Genomic DNA, 24,273 nt, shown 5'->3' on the forward strand with positions numbered 1-24,273 from the left:
CCAAAGATGTGCAGGTCAGGTGAATTGGCCATGCTAAATTGCCCGTAGTGTTATGTAAGGGGTAAATGTAGGGGTATGGGTGGGTTGCGCTTCGGCGCAGCGGTGTGGACTTGTTGCGCTGAAGGGCCTGTTTCCACATTGTAAGTAATTTAATCTAATCACATCCACCGCTTTACCCTCGTCCCCCTCCTTAGTCACCTTCTCAAAGAATTCAATAAGGTTTGTGAGGCACGACCTGCCCTTCACAAAACCATGCTGACTATCCTTGATCACATTATTCCTCTCCATATGTTCATAAATCCTATCCCTTACAATTCTCTCTAAGACTTTGCCCACAACAGAAGTGAGACTCACTGGCCTATAGTTACTAGGGTTATCTCTACTCCCCTTCTTGAACAAGGGAACCACATTTGCTACCCTCCAGTCTTCTGGCATTATTCCTGCAGACAACGAGGACATAAAAATCAAGGCCAATGGCTCTGCAATCTCCTCCCTTGCTTCCCAGAGAATCCTAAATGCCATCAGGCCCAGGGGACTTATCTATTTTCACCCTTTCCAGAATTTCCAACACCTCTTCCCGACATACCTCAAAGCCATCCATTCTAATTAATTGTGACTCAGTATTCACATCGGCAACAATTTCCTGTTCCTGAGTGAATACTGACGAAAAGTCAGTATTCAGTGTCTCCCCAATTTCTTCAGCCTCCACACACAACTTCCCACTACTATCCTTGACTGGACCTATTCCTACCCTAGTCATTCTTTTATTCCTGACATACCTATAGAAAGCCTTAGGGTTTTCCCTAATCCTACCAACTAAGGACTTTTCATGTCCCCTCCTTGCTGCTCTTAGCTCTCTCTTCAGATCCTTCCTGGCTACCTTATAACTCTCAATCGCCCAAATTGAACCTTCACGCCTCATTTTTACATAGGCCACCCTCTTCCCTTTAACAAGGGATTCAAATTCCTTATTGAACCACGGCTCCATCACACGACCCTTTCCTCCCTGCCTGACAGGTGCATAATTATCGAGGACACTCAATAGTTGCTCCTTGATCAAGCTCCACATATCAATTGCGCCCTTCTCTTGAAGCCTACTTTTCCAAGCCACGCATCCTAAGTCGTGCCTCACCGCATCATAATGGGCGGCACGGTGGCCCAGTGGTTAGCACTGCTGCCTCACAGCGCCTGTAGACCCGGGTTCAATTCCCGACTCAGGCGACTGACTGTGTGGAGTTTGCACATTCTCCCCGTGTCTGCGTGGGTTTCCTCCGGGTGCTCCGGTTTCCTCCCACAGTCCAAAGATGTGCGGGTCAGGTGAATTGGCCATGCTAAATTGCCCGTAGTGTTAGGTTAAAGGGGTGGATGTAGGGGTATGGGTGGGTTGCGCTTTGGCGGGTCGGTGTGGACTTGTTGGGCCGAAGGGCCTGTTTCCACACTGTAAGTAATCTAATCTAAAAAAAAAGTAATCTAATCTAATCTAATCTAAAAAATAATTTCCCTGTCCCCAGGTATAACTCTTGCCCTGCAGTGCACATTTATCCCTCTCCATCACTAGAGTAAAAGTCACCAAATTGTGGTCACTTCCCCAAAGTGCTCACCTACCTCCAATTCTAACACCTGGCCTGGTTCGTTACCCAGAACCAAATCCAGTATGGCCTCACCTCTTGTTAGCCTGTCTGCATATTGTGTCAGGAAATCCTCCTGCACACATTGGACAAACACCGACCCATCTAACGAACTCGAGCTATAGCTTTCCCAGTCAATATCTGGAAAGTTAAAGTCCCCCATAACAACCACCCTATTACTTTCACTCTTCTCCTGAATCATCCGCGCAATCATTTCTTCTACGTCTCTAGGACTATTAGGAGGCCTGTAGAAAACTCCTAACAGGGTGACCTCACCTTTCCTATTCCTAAGCTCAGCCCAAACTACCTCAGATGGCGAGTCTTCATCCATCGTCCTTTCCACCGCTGTAATACTATCTTTGACAAGCAATGACACATCTCCCCCTCATCTCCCCACCTCTGACCCTACTAAAACATTTAAACCTTGCAACCTGCAATAGCCAATCCTGTCCCTGTTCTACCCATGTCTCCGTAATAGCCACAACATCGAAATCCCAGGTACCAACCAACGCTGCAAGTTCACCTACCTTATTTTGTATACTTCTTGCATTGATGAATACACACTTCAGGCCACTTTTCTGTTTACAGGCACCCTCCTTTGAGATTGATGCCATGTTCCTAACCTCCCTACACTCCAGGTCCTGCACCCTAAAGCTACAGTCAAGGTTCTCATGCCCCTGCAGAATTAGTTTAAACCGCCCCAAAGAGCACGAGCAAACCTCCCCCCAAGGATACTGGTGCTCCTCATGTTCAGGTGTAGACCATCCTGTTTATAGAGTCCCACCTTCCCCAGAAAGAACCCCAGTTGTCCAGATACCGGAATCCCTCCCTCCTGCACTATCCCTGTAGCCACGCATTTAACTGTTCTCTCTCCCTATTCCTCGACTCTCTATCACGTGGCACGGGTAACAAACCAGAGACAACAACTCTGTTTGTTCTAACTCTGAGCTTCCAACCTAGCTCCCTGAAAGCCTGCCTAACATCCTCAGCCCTCTTCCTACATATGTCTTTGGTGCCAGTGTGGACTACCACTTCGGGCTGCTCCCTCTCCCCCTTAAGGATGGCCAGCCAGCGATACCCACATTTTCTGGGTGCAGACCCAAAAAGAATTGTATTGAGTATGTTTAACTTCTCAAATCGAAATGTCTGACCCAGTATTCTTGCTTTCCTGTGGGTTTCTGTAAATGCAGAATTCTAGTATGTCTGGAACATTAACAGGAGAATATCCTCAATTGCAAGTATTCCTGGGAATATCTTTCACTCTCGTACAGTATTGCATGAGGATCAATAGACTGAAGGGAGTATCCAATTCCAGCGACAATGTGATTCAGTGAGCATCTTTCAAGTTGCATTTTACTGAGTGTGGGTTCCTAGCCAAAGGGGAAAAACTAACTCCAGTGTCCAAGTGTTAGTATCTGTCAGAGTAAACTTACACTGAATGTGTGTTTATTAACTTAACCCCGTGGTCTTGTGTAAATAGGAGTATCTCTGATGATAGAATTTAGCTGTTGGTGGGCCACTGATTGAAATAGAATATCTATCTGATCAAAGTGGGAACTAAGACCATGATAATATGAACCATGTGGTGCTTTGTTTATATTACAATCCTCATGTTTTTCTGCCAATCATGTAGCTGTCAATGTAGTTTGTAAGAATGCAATGGATTATAAACTGGGAACATTTTCACAGTTGGTTAAATATGTTTGCTGCTAAGTTCACAAACTGAAATATTTCAACGGAGATTTTCAGATACGATATTTTTTTCAATAAGGGGAAAGTAGCAGAGCCATAACGTGTATTCAATAAAATGTCAAATGCACATATTGATTTTACTCAAAAAACATTAATGATATTTTTAGGACTGATTAATCTTACAACAAGGTTAGGACTAGTTTTGGCAATATAAAGAAATGGGAAAAAATGAATAGCATTAGGAATGAAAAATATCTATTTCAATAAATAGCTGACTTTAGACCCTTTAGGATCTTTAGTATGTCATGATTAATAACTGAGTTAGAGAGAATTGCATAGAAGTATCAGGACAGAATATCGTTCATTTAACTTGATGTCTTAATATACTTCCCTTTCTCATTAACAAGTGTTCAGACTCTGAGTGAGTATTGTAACTAGCTGAACACCAATTGTGATCTTCCTTACTCATGGAAATATCATTTCCATATTTTGCATTACTAAATCCTTTACAGTTTTTTGCCTCACTTTTAGTTATACTCGGCTTTCTGTCGGTGAATTTCAAGAAACTGATATGTCCTACTTTTTTGGATATGCTACATTAAATACATTAGAAAAGTATGACGGATTTATTTTACATTCAACATAACAAATTGATTCTGCCTGCCCTCTCTATAACTAATGCCACTAATTCAGCCTACAATTCCCATTTCCATAATTGTGAGTATTTATCTTCCTTTCATGCAGTAGTGACAAAAATTCTGACTTTGTCCAGAACTCCAAACTCTGTCGTACATTGCTCACTGTCAGCACCATCGCCACCCGGCCTTCCAATACAATCACGTGTTAACTCGAAAATGTGACAAACTCAGGAGTGTTTAACTTGAATTTATGGAAGCATTTTTAAAATCTCAAACAGATGCTTCTGTTTTTACAGTTTAATTGTACTTACTGAAAAGGAATAGTCAGCTCATAAACATATACATTGCGAACATGTATTTACAATTTTAAAAAACCCTCACAGAACTGGACTCACTGAGATCACAAATCTCTGTTGTTTCATTCTGAACACATGTAAAGATGGTTGCGATTGTTGGAGGTCTATCATCTCAGTTGTATGTCTCCACAGGAATTCTTCACGGACATGTCCTACGCCCCAAAATCTGCAGCGGCCTCAACAATGCCCTTCCCTTTATTGTCATTTCCGAAGTGGAGAGATTTGCACATTGTGCAATCAATGCTCAACACCCAGGACCCACAGATAATTTAGAGGGATGTGTCCACATACAGTGAGAAAATCAAAGTTTGTGAGAAGATTTGTCGCTCGGGTGCTCGTTGCTGTGGTTCTGTTCACCGAGCTGAAAGTTTTTGTTGCAAACATTTCGTCCCCTGGGAAAATGTCCAGCCTGGGATTATAATTGACAATCACATACCACAAGCACCGGGCAATGGCCATCTACATAAAGTGAGAATCGACCAATCTCCCATTGGCCTTTTATGACATTACCATTACTGAATTTACAATGTCCAACAACCTGGGCCAGCCAATGACACGTCACTAGTGCCGTTACTAGCGGTGTTCCGCAAGGATCTGTTTTGGGACCATTGCTGTTTGTCATTTTTATAAATGACCTGGAGGAGGGGTTAGAAGGTTGGGTGAGCACGTTTGCGGATGATACGAAAGTCGGAGGAGTTGTAGACAGTGAGGAAGGATGTGGCAGGTTACAGCGGGATATAGATAAGCTGCAGAACTGGGCAGAAAGGTGGCAAATGGAGTTCAATGTAGCTAAGTGTGAGGTGATTCACTTTGGTAAGAGTAATAAAAAGATTGGGTACTGGGTTAATGGACGGATACTTGGTAGTGTGGATGAGCAGAGGGATCTTGGTGTCCATGTACACAGATCTTTGAAAGTTGCCACCCAGGTAAATAGTGCGGGGAAGAAGGCAAATGGCGTACTGGCTTTTATTGGTAGAGGAATTGAGTTCCGGAGTACTGAGGTCATGTTGCAGTTGTATAAGACTCTTGTGCGGCCGCATCTGGAGTATTGTGTGCAGTTTTGGTCGCCATACTATAGGAAGGATGTGGAGGCACTGGAACGGGTGCAGAGGAGGTTTACCAGGATGTTGCCTGGTATGGTAGAAAGATCGTATGAGGAAAGGCTGAGGCACTTGGGGTTGTTTTCATTGGAGAAAAGAAGGTTTAGGGGTGACTTGATAGAGGTGTATAAGATGATTAGGGGTTTAGATAGGGTCGACAGTGAGAATCTTTTTCCACGTATGGAGTCAGCTATTACAAGGGGGCATAGCTTAAAATTAAGGGGGGGTAGGTATAGGACAGATGTTAGGGGTAGGTTCTTTACTCAGCGAGTCGTGAGTTCATGGAATGCCCTGCCAGTAGCAGTGGTGGACTCTCCCTCATTATGGGCATTTAAGTGGGCATTGGATAGGCATATGGAGGATAGTGGTAAAAACAATGACTGCAGATGCTGGAAACCAGATTCTGGATTAGTGGTGCTGGAAGAGCACAGCAATTCAGGCAGCATCCGAGAACAGGCAAAAATTGCTGTGCTCTTCCAGCACCACTAATCCAGAATATGGAGGATAGTGGGCTAGTGTAGGTTAGGTGGGCTTGGATCGGCGCAACATCGAGGGCCGAAGGGCCTGTACTGCGCTGTATTCTTCTATGTTCTATGTTCTATGACACGAAAATCGTTTGCTCCAGCCGGGCAACTACTGTACTCACAGGAGTATGTCAGACACTCTGATAAATGTAGTAATCATCTTCCTGCCTGCCTCTCCAATCCATGTCCATCACCCAAAAAGCATAGCTCAGGGCTGGGATGGAATGCTCCCTACGTATGGAGCTGAGTGCAACTCAATGAAGCTCCACATTGTGCAGTACAAGTAGCTGTTGATTAGTGTGCCAATAATCACATTCAGTACTCTCATTTCACCAATGGCATGCATGACCAGAAATGAATTCCACCTCCAAGATGCAAAACAGTTATACTCTAACTCACTTTGGACAGCATACTGTAACCCGTGACCTCCAGCACTGAGAGGATCGAGGCCACCACATGCATAGAAGCGCCATCAGATGCCAGTTCTCTTCCAAGCTAGATTTCAGTCTGACTGGAAATGCAGTGTAATTCCTTCATTGTGCAGTCTAAACATTCTGGAACTCCTCTCCAAAAATACAGAGCTTTTCTGTGCATAGATAATGCAGACACTCAAAAATGCCGCTCTCCAGCCTTGTCACAAAGACAGAAGCAATGAGTGTTGGCCTGGCCACCAAAGCTCACATTTCGTGAGCAGCTTTAAAAGTAAACAATATTCCTAATCTGAAATAAGATATCTCTGATCTCGAAAAGGGGTTATTGTCCAAGGGAGAGTCACAAATGGCAGAGAAATGTCCACAGGGAAAGGGAGGAAGCATGCTGCTGGATTCAGAGCATCAGCTATCCCAGGGCATTGTCTGTGCCGAGTCCAATGAATTTCCAAACTATTACTGCCACTAAAAACTAGGAAAGAGATCATATTCTCTCGGTTGTCACATTGGTGTTCCCTAGTTCAGTAATCTATGCTGAATCGAATGGAGGATCTCTTAGCTTCGAAAATATGTCAGTTTTGGGAGTTGTATGTTTTTTGACAATTAGCACCACGTGAGGATATCCAATCCACGAGAGTTGCCTAAAAAGTGGAGCAGTCATCTGTACTTGTGAGTTGATTGCATATGGGAGTGCTCAATTTTCTTCTATTCATTCAATGAATGTGGGCACCACTGGTTCAGCCAGCAATTACCGCCCATCCCTAATTGCCCAGAAGGTACGTAAGATTTCGCCAGATTTTTGTGGGTCTGGAGTCACATGAAGGCCAGGATGGACAAGGATGACAGATTATCTTTCCTAAAGAACATCAATGAATAAGACTGTTTTTTAACCCCTGACAACTGACAAATGTTTCAAGGTAATTATTGGAATCTTCAGTCCAGAATTTTAAGAGAATTCAAATTGCACCATTTGCCATAGTGGTCCAACAATCTGACCAATGGAAGTATTCAGCAGTGGATCCAACCAGCATGCCTCTTGTTAAATATCCAGTGCAATCATAAGAACTTGAACATTTGACACGGACTCCTCCCACCTGCCCGAGATTGGACACCACAGCCAACAGGATCCGACAGCATTACCAAGCTCTCTGAATAATCAGTTTAATATGAGATCCCATCGTTTGCCATCAACTTTAACATTGGCCTGAATCCAGAGGTCAGCCTCTGAAGCCAAACAAAAAGTACAATGTTTGGGTCTTCTAAGACAAGCTGTGGTATGAAACGGAAGATTTACATGGAGTGTGCTTGGTAAGCTATGGGTGTGGAGGGAGCTGCAAATAAAGGGGGTGATAGAGGCAGGGTGGTGGTGGGAAATGGTGAAGACAGGTCGAGGGTATAACCTGGTTGGTCAATGGGAGGATTGTATCTGGCTGGTGGCAGGCATCATGTGGTCAAAGAGCTGGAGGGCTGAGGAGGTCACGGCATTGTGGCAGTAGAAAGGGACACACTGAGTGCACATCTGAGGGATGCAGAGAACCTCTTCAAAGTGGGCATCCTTTGAAGAGGCTTTGCAGTGGAACAAACTTGCTTAGAGACAAAAAAAAAACACAGATGCTGGAATCGAAAGTAGACAAGCAGGAGGCTAGAAGAACACAGCAAGCCCCTGCTCCCTACCACCAACTGGATTCATTGCTCTCATTGATCAACCAGGTCATACCCTCTACCTGTCTTCACCCATCCCCACTTCACCATCCTGCCCCCACAATCTGCTTTATCTGCATCTTCCCCCACATCCATAATCAGTCCAGAAAAAGGGTTAGGCCGGAAACGTTGACTACTCCATCTCCTGATCTGTCTAGCTTGCTGTGTCCTTCCAGCATCCTGCCTGTCTACTTTGGATTCCAGCATCTGCAGTTTCTTTTTAAATTACTTACAGTGTGAAAACAGACCCTTCTGCCCAACATGTGAACACCGACCCTCCGAAGAGCAATCCACCCAGACCCTTTCCCCAACAGTCAATTCATTTAACCTGCACATCTTCGTGACTGTGGGAGGAACCCGGAGCAAACCCACGCAGAATGTGCAAACTCCACACAGACAGTTGCCCGAGGTTGGAATTGAATCCGGGTCTGTGGCTCTGTATGGCAACAGTGCTACCCACTGCACCACCGTGCATGCCTTCTTGGTTTAGATTGCCAAGATGTTCAGTCTCGGACACGTGAGATGGCTCAAAGATTTTTCATGCATTTTTAAAAATTTCATATTGTGGAGAGTATCCATCTCCATCACTGTAAAGTGACCTAATGCCCCGTTCTGTAGTTCATACAGTGTTTTTGTACAATTCTGGTGACAGTCTGAGCTGTGGAAACTCCAAAACCAAATGCAGGAAATTTGCAATCAATTTTTATACGAAATGTTTTTCATTGCTTGTTGTATTCATCCATGGTGTCTTTCTATGGATGCTGTGGTCTTATGGGAAACTCCAGCCAGAGTAATCTATAAATCAACCACTGCCAACCCCAATAAAACACCGAAAACATGATCATGTTGCCGGAATACACTGCAGCTCATGTTCTTCCTCATGTCTTTTAAAAGTACAAATTATTTAATAAAGAAAGGGAGTGGTTTGTTGTTGTTCAAACTATTTAAACTTGATTTGGTGGAGAACTGAAGGAACAAAGCCCATGTAAAGTGCTGCTAGGAATGAGCAACATATCATCACTGAAGCATTAGACATGCACAAAAAGAGTTCATCTCAAGCAATCATTTTTCAGTGAGTGAACCAGATACAAGGAAAAATTACCTGAAGGAAAGTATCATCGTTCACAACAGGTCAAAGTGGGGCAAGAAACGACAGGCTCTTATTTAAACTTCCTCATGGAATTCTCTGATCCACAGATATGGACATTCTTAAAAATGGTTTCAATTATAAAATTTAAATTATTGTTTAACAAAACTGTGTCATTTGATTACAACTGTATTTTCAGCAACAGTTTGTTTCCATTGAGATTCCCCTGGCCTGACGCTGATATCACTCTCTTTCTTTAATAATTTCATTTCCTGTATCAGTTCCTGTGTTGATGAGTCCAAGGCCAAACCGGACGGCTCAGTGACAGATGAGATCCTCTGATCATTGGTGGTATTGAATAGAGTCATAGAGTCATTAGAACGTACAGCATGGAAACAGACCCTTCGGTCCAAGCCGTCCATGCCGACCAGATATCCCAACCCAATCAAGGCCCAACTGCCAGCATCCAGCACATATTCCTCCAAACCCTTCCTATTCATATACCCAGCCAAATGCCTCTTAAATATTGCAACTGTACCAGCCTCCCCCACTTCCTCTGGCAGCTAATTCCATACCCGTACCACCCTCTGTGTGAGGGTTTTGCCCCTTAGGTCTCTTTTATATCTTTCCCCTCTCACCCTAAACCTATGCCCTCTAGTTCTGGACTCCCTGACCCCAGAGAAAAGACTTTGCCTATTTACACTAACTAGGCCCCTCATAATTTTGTAAACCTGTATAAGGTCACCCCTTAGCCTCTGAAGCTCCAGGGAAAACGGCCCCAGCCTGTTCAGCCTCTCCCTGTAGCTCAGATCCTCCAACCCTGGCAACATCTTTGTGAATATTTTCTGAACCCTTACAAGTTTCACAGCATATTTCTGATAGGAAGTAGACCAGAATTGCACGCAATATTACAACAGTGGCCTAACCAATGTCCTGTACAGCCACAATATGACCTCCTCACACCTGTACTCAATACTCTGACCAATAAAAGAAAGCATACAAAACGACTTCTTCACTAACCTAAGTACCGGCGGCTCCACTTTCAAGGAGCTATGAACCTGCAGTCCAAGGTCTCTCTGTTCAGCAACATTCCCTAGGACCTTACCATTAAGTGTATAAGTCCTGCTGAGGTTTGCTTTCCCAAAATGCAGTACCTTTCATTTATCTCAATGAAACTCCATTTATTAGATTCCCTACATATGGAAACAGGCCCTTAAGCCCAACATGTGCACACAGACTCTCCAAAGAGTAACCCACCAGACCCATTCCACTAACTAATGCGGCTATCATTATGTGCAATTTAGCATGGCCAACTCACTTGACCCACACATCTTTGGACTGTGGGCGGAAACCAGAGTACCCGGAATAAACCCATGCAGACAGTCGCCTGAAACTGCAATCGAATCTGGGTCTCTGGCGCTGTGAGGCATGTAGTGCCAACCACTGAGCCACCGTAGGTTGGATGTGGCATATGACCCGACATCGTCAGGTTCATATGAAAACGTTGCGTGGCTCTCACTGACTCCATGCAGCTCAGCGGGAACTGCCTCTGGAGGAAACCCTTTTTGATAATGGAACCTTAGATCAATTCAAAAAGAGATTTGCATCATCAACAATAAATACGTTTTCCATCTCAAAACAGCTTCTAAACCCATCCTCGCCTCAGCTCTTCACTGATGAAATGTTCATTTATTCCATTGTTACCTCTGGACCCTTGTATTCCAGCACCATATCTGTCTTACATTAGATTATAAATTCTACATATTTACATTGTCCAAGTCTCTTCCATCTTCTGGGTTGCTTTCCCATCAAACCCAGTTTCCTGATTATCCACCGACCGCAATGACATACAGAGGCATGTTATCCTCCGAATTCTTGAATTTAAATTCTCGTTCGTCTCTTCAAAATGTTCCAAGACCATTGATTTATTTGTTTTCTCGGACGGGAGTTAATCTTGTTAGTAAAATCTTTATGGAAGTATTAGATGATCTGTGTGTTGTAAATATATGGCTCGTGGAACCAGGGCCACATGGATCTCATTGACAATTAGATTCTTTGTATGGGTTGTGAACCAGCAAATGCATTGAATCCTTGTGATTCATTGAAAAATTATTTTCCCCTGGGGAGCTTCACTGATGCACGGTACTTGACACAATCCAACACTATAGATTTGTTTAGCTGTGTTTTTCAAAGCATAACTTTTTGTTGTTACTTTCAGAAGGTAATTGTTAAACAGTTAATCACCGAAGGATGTTGAGAAATGTGTAAACTCCAAATAGTTACGTTACTAAATCTCAGATTTATTGCAAAGCGTTTGTCAGATATGACAGATTTTGATTGGGCTGAAAAATACATTTTTTAAGTTTTGTTAATTATGCAATAGGCAAGGACGTGAGTCTGAGACTACCTTTGTTGATTTGTTCATTGCCTTGACACATTGCAGTTGCACTCTATTTGATAGGTAACATATTAAAATGTGAGCCTTTACTAATCATTTAATAGACACTAACTGATTTAAAATGTTTCTTCTGTTTTGTTTGAAAAGACTCTTTATTCACATACTTGACTAAAACTGTAGAACTGTTTCTGACAGTGATGCTAATGGCATAATGATCTGAGTCAGTTTTATGAAGTATATACCTTCTGACATTACTCTTAATCACATTGGCTTTTTACCTGTGGCATTTGCAAAATTCACTCTTCCTGACTAAAAGAAATGAATGCGCAGTAACTTGCATTTATTTAGCGTCAACTTTCTATGATGTTTAAGATTATTGCCAGGCACAATGGCAACTTGCCATAGTAAGAATTCAGAAAAAAATCCTTTTGGTATAAGTGCTACCAGGTGTGTAAAGACAATTTTAAAAAAAATATTTGGCAGGAGCACAAAGCAACAGTTAAATATTTGGGTTTCTGTTGAAAATTATAACAATTTTGGCTTTGCTCTCTTGACGTAATGCCATCAGAACTCTTCCATTTGATTGCCCAGCACCCTATTCATTACCAGCCATCTGTTGCAGTTGTGTTTATTAATTGTTAAGTGAAGTATCAAAGCACTTTGCTTCCATGTTTCTCCAGATTTGTAATTGTGTATCTAAATCTCTCTATGACCAAAGTACTTTTACTGGGGAATTGTGCGTTATACATTTCACGTGAGGAAGAACAACTTAGGATTTATACACCAGCTTTCTGGTCCTCAGGATGCTGAAAAGCATCATCGCCAACTAACTTTAAAGCACAGTTGTTATGTTGGCAATCCCAATATGTTGCACACAGAAAATGAGGTAATGATCAGTTATTTTGTTGGCAATGGCTGAGGAATAAATGTTGGTTATAGCTAGAGAAGAACGTCTATTTGACTAGTGCCATGAGAGCTTTTATGGCAGTCGACACGAGCAAAAAGAGCCTCCACTGAAAGTCTGATATGAATACTGGTATCTTAGACAGTGCAGTACTCTCAAACTATAGGCATATAATGTCAATTAATTTTGTGATCGGACCCTGAAATGCGGCATGTATATATTCAGATTTGTGCTGCTATTCTGACTTAAAGCAAACCATTCTCAAAAGTTTTAACTTGAAACTTTGCTTTCTTCGTTACAACTAACGTCATGAGATTTTTTACAAATTACTTTTGTTGTTGGAAAGTAATAAACAAATGCTGAGCTAACTTGGTGCTTCCAGAAAATGTTAGTTTAATTGCAGCAAGGAGTGAATTGGATTATGTAATGATTGCAAATGAAGTTAATGTCTATTCTAATAGTTTGAACATACCCAATTAGATACATTTCCAAAATTAATGTGGAGAAGTGTCTTAAAAGATTTAAACTGTACTCCATGCATTGCGCATATACGTTAGGGCAAACAAAGAAGTGCTGAAATTACTCAATGCAAGTTAACAAAAGCATCTTAAAGATCTGAGATGTTTTCAAGTCGTCTTCAAGAATATGTTCTTTTTGGGCAAGAGTTCTTAATCATCCACATATCGCGTTTGCCAAATAAGAGTAATGTGTCAATAAAGATTCACTTCGATAGAGATTGGAATTCTTTTGTTTTGGTTATGTAAAATGATGACTACCAATAAGTGCAGCAGTTACAAGAATGTCTACTTTTCTTAGGAAATTATCTGACCAGTCTTGATTTCTTATTTACTGTTTGCGACGTCTGAAAATCAATTGCACACTGTCTGTGCAAGCACCTTTTGTGATGTTAATATAACTCAAAATGTGATCACTTGATTGGTAGAAAGTTAAAATAACTAATATTTTGATTTCTGTTGCCCTTGTGCAGAAGGGTTTGATCCTCAAGTATTTTGATTTTTGACTTGAAATTGGACTCCAGACATAGGTCACCACTTCTCTGTTTTAAGCTGGGCTCTATTGAATTATTATCTGCAACTCTTTTTTAGATTTAATTGGAAATTGCTGAAGAGAACTAAGACTTTAGGATTTGTTTGTGAAGTATTTTACTCTTGCGTACTTAATGTGGTTTTCTTCTTCAGTCTAATTTATGTTCCTTGGAAGTAAATTTTGACCATCACACAATCCAGGTGAAACTGATGGAATGAATTTCTTTGAAATTAATATGGTATGTTTCAGGCTGCGAAGCTTCAGCTGTGACAGTGTTTTGGGTGGCGGTGGGGTCGATTGTAATGACTACTGTAATGAACACTGTCGGTTGTTAAGTCTCATTTTTGAGTAAATAGAGTTGTGACTATGTGGTTTAAAATTTGTCAGCTTTGTCCATATGTGATGGAAACCTATTAGCTGTGACCTTACCAGTCAGTCATATTGTTGTGGTGTCTCGGAAATTTCATTTGTGCTTTGGCTGGAAGTTTCATGAAGAGATATTAATTACTGAGAGTATTGATGATTTATTCTAATTGTGTGTGTGTGTGTGTCTAAAGCCATGTATGTCATCACAAATGCAGAAGATTGTTACAAAATGATGGCATCACTGAATGAGTTTGTGAAGCTTCTCGAGAAGGTCTCTGAAAATAATTAATGTTGGCTCCTTGGTTTGCAATATGCACCACATTTATTGTCTCAGCTGATTTATTCCCATGCCTTTTGTCATGTTTGGTTGAAAACTATTTTCCGCGACAGCAAAAAATGGATAGAGAAGCAAGTAGTCTGGTAAACCTGTTGTGGTGAACTGTGCACCTGTGGTTATACACCGTGACTGTGAACAAAATAATCCGGGCTTTTTCAAGAGCTCAAATAAGATGTGTCTATCAAGACTGAGACACTTTTTGGTAACGAATATGTGGAATGGATTATGGAAAATTTGGTACCAGTACCTTGAGTTAATATTTATCAGGAATCTACTATGACTGCTCGGTTGATTCATTGTTGCAAAGAACATCTAGCATACAAGCCATAAACTAAGTGTGACAGATGTTTCTTTGGAGTTGCTGTGATGCAATATTGTTCAGTGCAGGAGTTTGTTTATGCAAGAAAGTACAATATTTGTTCTAACACTTTGTTGAAGGACGCAGTCTCAGGAATGTTCTATGGTTGGTTCAGAAAATGCTCAAAAGTTCATAGGAGGTGAGGAGCAGAAGTGGGCTAGGCAAGCCTGTTTTGCTATTCAGTGTGATCATGAGCTGATCTGCCCAAGGTTTCAACTTCTCTTTCATGTCAGCTCTTCATTGGCCTCAACCACTAATATTTGACGAAAAAAAACCTGTCTAAATCCTTTTTACATAATTTTAGTGACATAGGTTCTACAGCTCTTGGGTATACAAAAATCTGGTCTGCAGTTCATTTCTGATTAATATTGAAAATTCATTGTTCTTGGTTTCACATCTAATACCCCTGATACCCTTTATCAAAGTGCATTCTAAATTAATTGATTTAATTTTGTGCGGATTTGGGACCTTGCAGCAAAGAAGCATACTGCGTATGTTCCAGCATGCTAGATTGTGATATAACATGAGTTTAATCTGACATTCTTCATAACCATGCTGAAGAACACTCTGGGTATCAGTCAAAAATGAGTAACCACATTGCTAAGTGTGGAGTCATCAATGGTGTGCAGAGTTAGGCTTCTGTGACTCAGTACTATGAAGAAAGGGGACAGTGACAGAGGAAAGGGTTAATTTCTGGACAGCTGTGCCCCCTGCAAGTGCCAGTTTATTTAATTATGAAGTAGATAGGCAGAAGGTTGGAAGAATACAGCAAACCAGGCATCATTCGGTGGTTGTCTGTGCACAATGTTGCAAACAGTGATTTTTGATTTTCAGCTGCTGATGCTCATTCCAAGAGGACCAAGTCAAGTTGACTTTGCAAAAGTGAACTGAGTGTAGACCCATGAAAACAGTTAACATCTTCATCAAATGTACCTTTTTAGTGCAGAGTCTAAACAATTATTTTTGGTACTCCTTGAAGGAACAATTTGTGCTTTGGGTAATTTAGAATTAATGTACTGTCCTTGGATTTCCAAAGGACATGTGACGTGGTGTCCCACTAAGTGTTATTTTCAAAACTAGGAGCTCATGCTGCAAGGGGTAACACATAAGTATAGATTATGACAGACAGAAAACAGAGTCTGCATAAATGTTTTTTTTTATTGGATAGATGTGACTAGTTTCTTTTAACTTGTCCTTGGGATATGGATGTCATTGACTGGGTCAGCATTTATTGCCTATCCCTTGAGAACATGGTAGTGAACTGCCTTCTTGAACCACTGCAGACCATTTGCTGTGGATAGGTCCCCAGTGCCATTTGGGAAGGAGTTCCTGGAATTTGACCCAGCAAGACTGAAGGAACAATGATATGGTTTGAAGTCAGGATGGTTATAGTTAAAGTTTTTAGATTAGATTAGATGAGATTACTTACAGTGTGGAAACAGGCCCTTCGGCCCAACAAGTCCACACCGCCCCGCCGAAGCACAATCCACCCATACCCCTACATTTACCCCTTTCCTAACACTACGGGCAATTTAGCATGGCCAATTCATCTGACCTGCACATCTTTGGACTGTGGGAGAAAACCGGTGCACCCGGAGGAAACCCATGCAGACACGGGGAGAATGTGCAAACTCCACACAGTCAGTCGCCTGAGGCGGGAATTGAACCCGGGTATCTGGCGCTGTGAGGCAGCAGGGCTAACCACTGTGCCACAGTGCCGCCCATCTAACTGCCACCTTCTGTAAGGAACCGTGGAGAATTTCTTCACTGCATCTTATATATTGTATACATTGTTGCTACTGAGTGACAGTAGTGGAAGAAATCAATGTTTGTAGATATGGTGCCAGTCAAGTGTGTTGCATTGTGCTAGACCGTGTCAAGCATCCTCGATGTTGTTGGAACTGTGCTTATCCAGGCAAGTAGGGAGTATTCGTACTCCTGACCTTTGCCTTGTAGATGGTGGACAGGCTTGGTTGGTCAGGAGTTAAGTTACTTGCTTGCAGGATTCCCAGCCTTTAACCTTCCTTTATAGCCAGAGTAGAGTCATAGGAATGGACAGCATGGAAACAGACTCTTTGGTCCAACTCAATCAGGACTGGATATCCTGACCTAATCTAGTCCCATTTGTCAGCACTTGGCCTATATCCCTCTCAACCCTTCTTATTCATATACCTTTTAAATGCTGTAATTGTACCAGCCTCTGGCAGCTCATTCCATGCATGCACCGCCCTCTGTGTGAAAACGTTGTCCCTTTTATATCTTTCCCCTCTCATCCTAAACCTATGTCCTCAGTTCTGGAGCCCACCCCCTGGAAAATACCTGTCTATTCACCCTATCCATGCCCCATAGGATTTTATAAACATCTAAGCTCACCCCTCAACCTTCAATACTCCAGGGCAAACAGCCTCAGCTTATTCAGCCTCTCCCTATAGTTCAAATCCTCCAACCCTTGAAACATCCTTGTAAATCTTTTCTGAACCCTTTCACGTTTCACAACATCTTTCTGATAGGAAGGAGACCAGAATTGCACGCAATATTCCAACAGTGGCCTAACCAATGTCCTGTACAGCCGCAACATGACTTCCCAACTCCTATAGTGCTCTGATCAATAAAGGAAAGCATGCTAAATGCCTTCCTCACTCTCCTATCTGCCTGCGACTGCACTTTGAAGGAACTGTGAACCTGCACTCCAAGGTCTCTTTGTTCAGCGACACTCCCCATTACCTTACGTTAAGTATATAAGTCCTGCTCTGATTTGCCTTTGCAAAATGCAGCACCTCACACTTATCTAAATTAAACTCCATCTTGCCACTATTTGGCCCATTGGCCCATCTAATCAAGATTCTGTTGTAATCTGAGGTAACCTTCTTTGCTGTCCACTACACCTCCAATTTTGGTGTCATTTGCAAGGTTACTAACTATGCCTCCTATGTAACCTCAGAGTGGTGGTAATAGGGATTCATTCATGGTGATGCCAATGAATATTGAAGGGTGATAGCTAAATTCTTTCTTGGTGGAGTTGGACATTGCCTGGCATTCATGCAGCACAAATGTTATTTGCCACTTGTCAGCCCAACCCTGGACATTTTCCAGATCTTGTCACATTTGGACACTAACTGCTTCAGTATCTGAGGAGTTGCAAATGATGCTAAGCATTGTGCAGTCATTCGTGAACGTCACCACTTTTTATTTAATGATAGACTGAGATGGCACCATGGTTAGCACTGTTGCCTCACAGTACCAGGGAAACAGGTTAGATTCTAATATCAGGTGACGGTCTGTCTGGATTAAGCACATTCTCCCTTTGTCCTCCGGTACTCTGATTTCCTCCCACAATCCAAAGATGTATATATTAAGTGGATTGGCTGTGCTAAATTGCCCCATAGTGTCCAGAAATGTGCGGGCTAGGTAGATTAACCAAAGTAAATAAGGGGTTGCAGGGATTGAAGGGTGGTGAGTTCAGATGGAATGCTTTTCAGAGGGTTGGTGCAGACTCAATAGGCTGAATGCCCTTTGTTCGCAATCTGTGACAGTTGCAACTTCTTCTCCAACTTCTCTAAGATGCAGAGGGATCCAAGGTTCTAATGCATCAGTTACAAAAAGTTAGTTTAGGTGGCTAATGGAATGCTATCCTTTTATTATGAGAGGAATTGACTATAAGGATGTTCTGCTTCAGTTTATAGGATTCTTCACCGAAGGCTGGAGTTACATCCTGAGAATTGAGTGAAATGACTTTATATAAAAACTGGAGAAATTAATTTACTTCATTAAGTTCCAAACATGATGCCCGTACCATCCAAACTGAAATCAAGCACCATCTTTACTTTAAATGACGTTGTTCCTGAGCTGGTAAATAAAATAACTTAAACAGCATTGTTTTTTTATCTGCTTTTAAATGTAATATTCTACTTTCAGCACATTCTGAATTATTCTTGACAAGGTCGAAGTGAAAAGGATGGTTCCTTTCTTGGTGCATACAGAACTTGGGATTGATACATAAAAATTAGGGGTTGCCATTTTGAGATAGTGGTTAGGAGAAATGTCTTTCTTCAGTACTGAGATTATCACTATGTCTCTGTCTCTGCATTAGTCGGTGCAGGGTTTAAATGTTTGTAAGGCAAATTTTGGTAGGTTTATATCTTTGGCATGAGAGTAAGGGTTAGCAAGATTAAATGGGAATGTGGAATTTGAGATGTCAATGGATTATCCATGATCTTACTGAAAAGTAGTTAGACACAAGGCACAGAATGGCATACTTTTGCGCCATTTTCATATATTCTGTAGAATTGTTCTCTCAGATGAATGATTTGACTGGTGGTGGCTTAACCTGACAGTCATGATGTCTCAGGCGAGAAGGAAAATCTTCATGATAATCTCAGCTGGTATGGAAGTTGAACCCTTGCTGTTGGAATCACAACTATACCCCTAACAGAGCTTAATGTGGGGCACAGTGTTGTAATGAACAAAGGGCATACTGAAACCCAATTAAGTTTGAAGTTATTGTATTGATAACAGTGGATCAATGAGCAGGAACAATGTTGTGGGTATAATAAAATACAGGCATTTTTAAAACTGGTCAGAGCAACTGGCGTAGAGCCAGAGAGCTATCTAACCTATCTACCTATCTAATCTATCTACCTATCTAACATGTAAAGCTCGCAAAGAAATCTCTAAGAAGGCACTATCTATCAAAACGTACATTTTCCTGTAAAAGCAGTTAGCAAAAAGGTAAGAAGGCAACCCAGGGAGAAGCTGGAAATGTGTTGCTGGAAAAGCGCAGCAGGTCAGGCAGCATCCAGGGAACAGGAGAATCGACGTTTCGGGCATAAGCCCTTCTTCAGAAATGGGGAGCTTATGCCCGAAACGTCGATTCTCCTGTTTCCTGGATGCGGCCTGACCTGCTGCGCTTTTCCAGCAACATATTTCCAGCTCTGATCTCCAGCATCTGCAGACCTCACTTTCAACCCAGGGAGAAGACAGCAGAATCGGAAGACGAGGAGGAAAACAGCATCAGAGACTATGGACTTTGAGAAAATAAGTTAATTTTTAAAAATTGACTTATTCAAAAATTAATAGAATAGTGTTCAGCTCCCCTTAGTGGTTACTTAGGAAAAAGAGTGTTTGGTTTGGTAATAGATTTGCTTAGTGTTCACTGTTAGAGTTAAAAAAATAAATTCTTATGTTTTACTTATGCGGTAGAAATCAGGAATCACTTTTTCATCCACACAAATTTTAACAGCTTCCAAGGCGAGGTGAGCATTTCTAGGTGTTTAATTGTAATAAGCATAGCGATTTGTCCACATCGCAACAATAGTCAGTCTTCTGCCGGACCGGAGAAGTTAGTCACAAGGTATCCCGTCAAATCACAGGGGTCAGTTTAATTTCAACATTAAAATATTTTAACATTTGACCATGTCTATCCATTAGCAACACTTGATCTTTAATCACTTATTTGCAAGATGGAAATTCATGTCTTAACAAAATACCCTGATCCTTTTCAATTCACTCTCCTCGAGACACCAGAATGGTCAGTGCACACTGAGACAGACAGACACACCACCCACGCACATACATATATGCACAAATACACATACCCATACACACACACGTGCACACACCCACAGGCACGCACAAACTATGAGGAAATCTTCGATTTTAGCAATGAAGCTTCAGAGGGGACCTGATAGAATTTTATATGATTAAAAGGGGTATGGATGGGATGCATTTACTTTCTTTTTCCATCAGTGGAGGATTCAACAACCAGAGCCACAGATTTATGTTAAGAGGAAGATGGCTAAGAGAACAGTTTCAGAGAAGGTTTGTCCCTTAGAAGGTCGTTGGAGTATGGAAGCCACTGCCTGATGGTGCGGTTGAGTCTGAAACTGGTGTAATATATAACCAGCACCTAATTGTTGAATTGCTTTGCTCTAGCTACTAAGGCTATAGAACCAAAGCTGGAAAATGGGATTATTGTACTCAGGTATTTGTTGGCAAGCATGGACACGATGGTCCCACTGTCTTCAAACTGTTCTGTTAAGTCTCTGTGTCTCTGTGTAAAACTTCTTTCTCACTGTCACAAACAAAAGCAGAAATAGCTGGAAAAACCTCGGTAGAGTTGCAGCATCTGTGGGGAGAAGTAAAAGTTTCGAACAGCTATCCCAGTTTCTGATTACAAGCATCTGCTGTTCTTAGGACTTGTTTTGAGTCTGTCCCATGGTTCCTGGTCCTGCCAGGGAGTTTGCTGATTTCTGATTGGATAACGCAGCTGTCACATAGGCAGAACTCAGCAACTACTGGATAAAGGAAATAACGGTGACAAACTGAGACATTCTGATTGGTTCAAACTGCCAAGATAAAGGCTGGATTTTCTAATTGGCTGATAGTTCATGTGTTGACGGCTTGAGATGTCGGTATTATCTAATTGGTTCATACAGCTAGCAGTCACAGTTGGCCTTGTCCTCATCTGTAGAGGCAATTGTCAGTAATCTGTCAGTTCTGTCTGAATGGTTGATGCTGGTCGAAAGGTAATAGGACAAGCTGCCTGATTGGTGTAACTGGCCATTGATGCTTAGGCTTCATTAATTTGTGTATAGGAGCAATTTATTACAAAACAAATTATTTTCAACTTGTGCAAAATAAAAATTTGGCCTCAGCTGGATTAATGCATTCAGTTTTTGGTATGGTATCTTAGGAAGATTGTGCACACTTTCAAGAGAACACAGAAGAGGTGTGAGAGAACAATTCCATTTTTGAGAAATTACTGTTATGGAAGTAGATTGATGAGGAGGATCCGGTGTTCGAATGTGGTGGACAAAGTTAAAAGTCACACAGCACCAGGTTATAGTCCAACTGGATATAGAAGTGGCTGGCCGAAAGAAGACAGTGTGTAGTAGTGGATCGAAAGTATTCTGCCTCGAGGTCGGTGTCCAGTGGTGCACTGTACGAATTTGTTCTTGGGCCTCTGCTCTTTGTATTTTTTTTATAAATGATTTGTTTGAAGAAGTACAGGGGTGACTTAGCTAGTTTGCCAATGACAAAGGTGGGTGGTATTGTAAGTAGTACCAAGTGCTGTTGCAGGCTACAACAAGACATTGATAGGATGCAGAGTGGGGCTGAGAAGTGGCAGATGGAGTTATACCTGGATAAATGCAAAGTGATTAATTTTGGAAGGTTGACGTTGAATGCTGGTTACAGGGTTAAAGACAGGATTCTTGATAGGAACATCAGGACCTTGGGGTCTACGTACCTAGATCCCTCGAAGTTGCCACTCAAATGGATAGGGTTGTTAAGAGGTTATATGGTGTTTTGGCTTTCATTAACAGGAGGGATGAGTTTACGAGCTGCAGGCTTTGCTGCAGCTCTATAAAACCATGGTTAGATCACACTTGGAATATTGTGTTCAGTTCAAGTCGCCTCATTACATGAAGGATGTAGGTGCTTAAGAGAATTTAGAGGGGGTGCAGAGGAGATTTATCAGGATGCTGCCTGGAGAGCTTGTCTAACGAAGAGTGTTTGAGTGAGCGAGGGCTTTTCACCCTGGAGAGAAGAAGGAAGGGAGGTGATTTCACAGAGGTGTACAAGGTAATTAGAGGCATAGGGAGAGTAGATAGCCAGAGAGGTTTCACTAGGGCAGAAATGGCTGTTACGAGGGGTCATAATTTTAACGTAATTGGAGAAAGCTTTAGGGTGTAGCTTTGCTCGCTGAGCTCTAGGTTTGATATCCAGACGTTTCATTACCTGGCTAGGTAACATCATCAGTGGCGACCTCCAAGTGAAGCGAAGCTGTTTTCTCCTGCTTTCTATTTATATGTTTGTCCTGGATGGGATTCCTGGGGTTTGTGGTGATGTAATTTCCTGTTTGTTTTCTGAGGGGTTGATATATGGTATCTAGATCTATGTGTTTGTTTATGGCGTTGTGGTTGGATTGCCAGGCCACTAGGAATTCTCTGGCATGTCTTTGCTTCGTCTGTCCCAGGATAGAGGTGTTGTCACAATCGAATTGGTTGTTTTTTTCATCCGTGTGTAGGACTACGAGGGAGAGAGGGTAGTGTCTTTTTGTGGCTAGCTGGTGTTCGTGTGTCCTGGTGGCTAACTTTCTTCCTGTTTGTCCTACGTAGTGTTTGTGGCAGTCCTTGCATTGAATTTTGTAGTCGACTTGGTTTTGTCCATAGGTTGTACTGGGTCTTTTAAGTTTGTTAGTTTTTGTTTGAGCATGTTGGTGAGTTTGTGTGCTACTAGGATTCCGAGGAGTCTTAGTAGTGTGGCTGTCATTTCTGAAACATCTTTGATGTATCGTAAGGTGGTAAGGGTTTCTGGTTGTGTTTGGTATGCTTGTCATGGTTTGTCCTTGAGGAATCTACGGACTGTATTTTTTGAGTATCCGTTCACCTTGAATACATTGTATAGGTGCTTCTCCTATGTTTTCCGAAGTTCGCCTGTGCTGCAGTGTGTGGTGGCTCGTTGGAACAGTGTTCTGATACAGCTTCGTTTGTGTGTGTTGGGATGGTTACTGGTGTAGTTAAGTAATTGGTCAGTGTTTGTCGATTTTCTGTATACGCAGATTTCTAGTTGTCCATTGTCCTTTCTTTCGACTGTGACGTCCAGGAATGCGAGTTTGTTGTCGGTTTCTTCCTCCTTGGTGAAATCTATGCCTGTGAGGCTGTTGTTGAGGAAGGTATGGGGCAGATGTCAGGTAGGTTCTTTACACAGAACGTAGTGGTTGTGTGGAATGCACTGCCAGTAGTAGTAGCAGAGTCAGAGATATTAGGGACATTTAAGCGACTGCTGGACAAGCACATGGACGACAGTACATTAAGGAGTGGGTACGTTAGGTTGATCTTAGGTTAAGATAAATGCTCGGCACAACATCGTGGGCCGAAGGGTGTGTACTCATCTGTACTGTTCTATGTTCAATCATTTATTTGGAAATGATAGCTTTCAGAGCACCGTTCCTTCCTCAGGTAGCTGTGGACCAGGATCATAAGACACAGAATGTATAGCAAAAGATCACAGTCTCATGCATGGAACTGATATACGATGTGTTGAACAAGTCTAGATTGCGTAGTCTTTCATCTCACAGAATGGTGATATGTAAATCCAAGAACTTCTTTCAAGTCCCATTCTCAACATAACTTAAGGTTTTATTTATAATAAAAGATGATACCTCAGCTCAAACAATGCATCAAACGTGTGAGTCTGTCTGTATCTCAGTCTTGTGTCAGATTGGTTCTATTTCCAAAGTCAGAATGTATAAAATGTTACATGGATTGACTGCCAGCAGAATGTATGCTCTTGGAACAAAATAAAATATGTCTGCAATTACAATTCTGCCAATGCAAATTCATCACATAGACTTATATGCGTGTGTGTATGTAAGGGAGACAGAGTGCGTATGCACACCCTGCAAGAGTTTGCACACATGTGCGCCTCTTGCAGGGTGTATGTGGATGAGTGTCTGAGAGACAGTGTGTGTGGTAGAGGGTCTGCGTCAGTGTGTGAGTATGTAAGAGCGGTTTGTATGTGTATGTTTGAGAGTGTATCATAAAGTGGGGTCACTTGTACTGTGACATGAACCTAAGGTCCCAGTTGAAGCCATCCTTATGGGTATGGAACTTGGCTATCAGCCTCAGCTCGGCTGGGAGGTAGAGGAAAATAGGGCTGTTGTGAGTAATGCTTTTAAAGAACATAGAACATAGAAAACTGCAGCACG

General features: G+C 42.0%; 1 long non-coding RNA gene across 3 annotated transcripts in view; it reads right to left on the reverse strand.

Moving 5' to 3' along the window:
- Positions 1-24,273, reverse strand: part of LOC122541288 (uncharacterized) — a 612,062-nt gene that overhangs the window by 565,324 nt on the left and 22,465 nt on the right. Inside the window, exon 6 of one of the 3 annotated variants that reach the window (XR_015753144.1) lies at positions 19,829-20,857. The exons of 1 other annotated variant lie outside the window; for it this stretch is intronic. This is a non-coding gene — a long non-coding RNA (uncharacterized LOC122541288). Of the gene's footprint in view, positions 1-19,828; positions 23,224-24,273 lie in introns of those variants that run through there. One more of the 3 variants, XR_015753141.1, reaches the window with a different exon arrangement.

The sequence above is a fragment of the Chiloscyllium plagiosum genome, unplaced genomic scaffold (genome assembly GCF_037043375.1).
Source record: "Chiloscyllium plagiosum isolate Xiang-an unplaced genomic scaffold, Cpla_swu_hap1 HiC_scaffold_35, whole genome shotgun sequence".
Classification (NCBI taxonomy): domain Eukaryota; kingdom Metazoa; phylum Chordata; class Chondrichthyes; order Orectolobiformes; family Hemiscylliidae; genus Chiloscyllium; species Chiloscyllium plagiosum.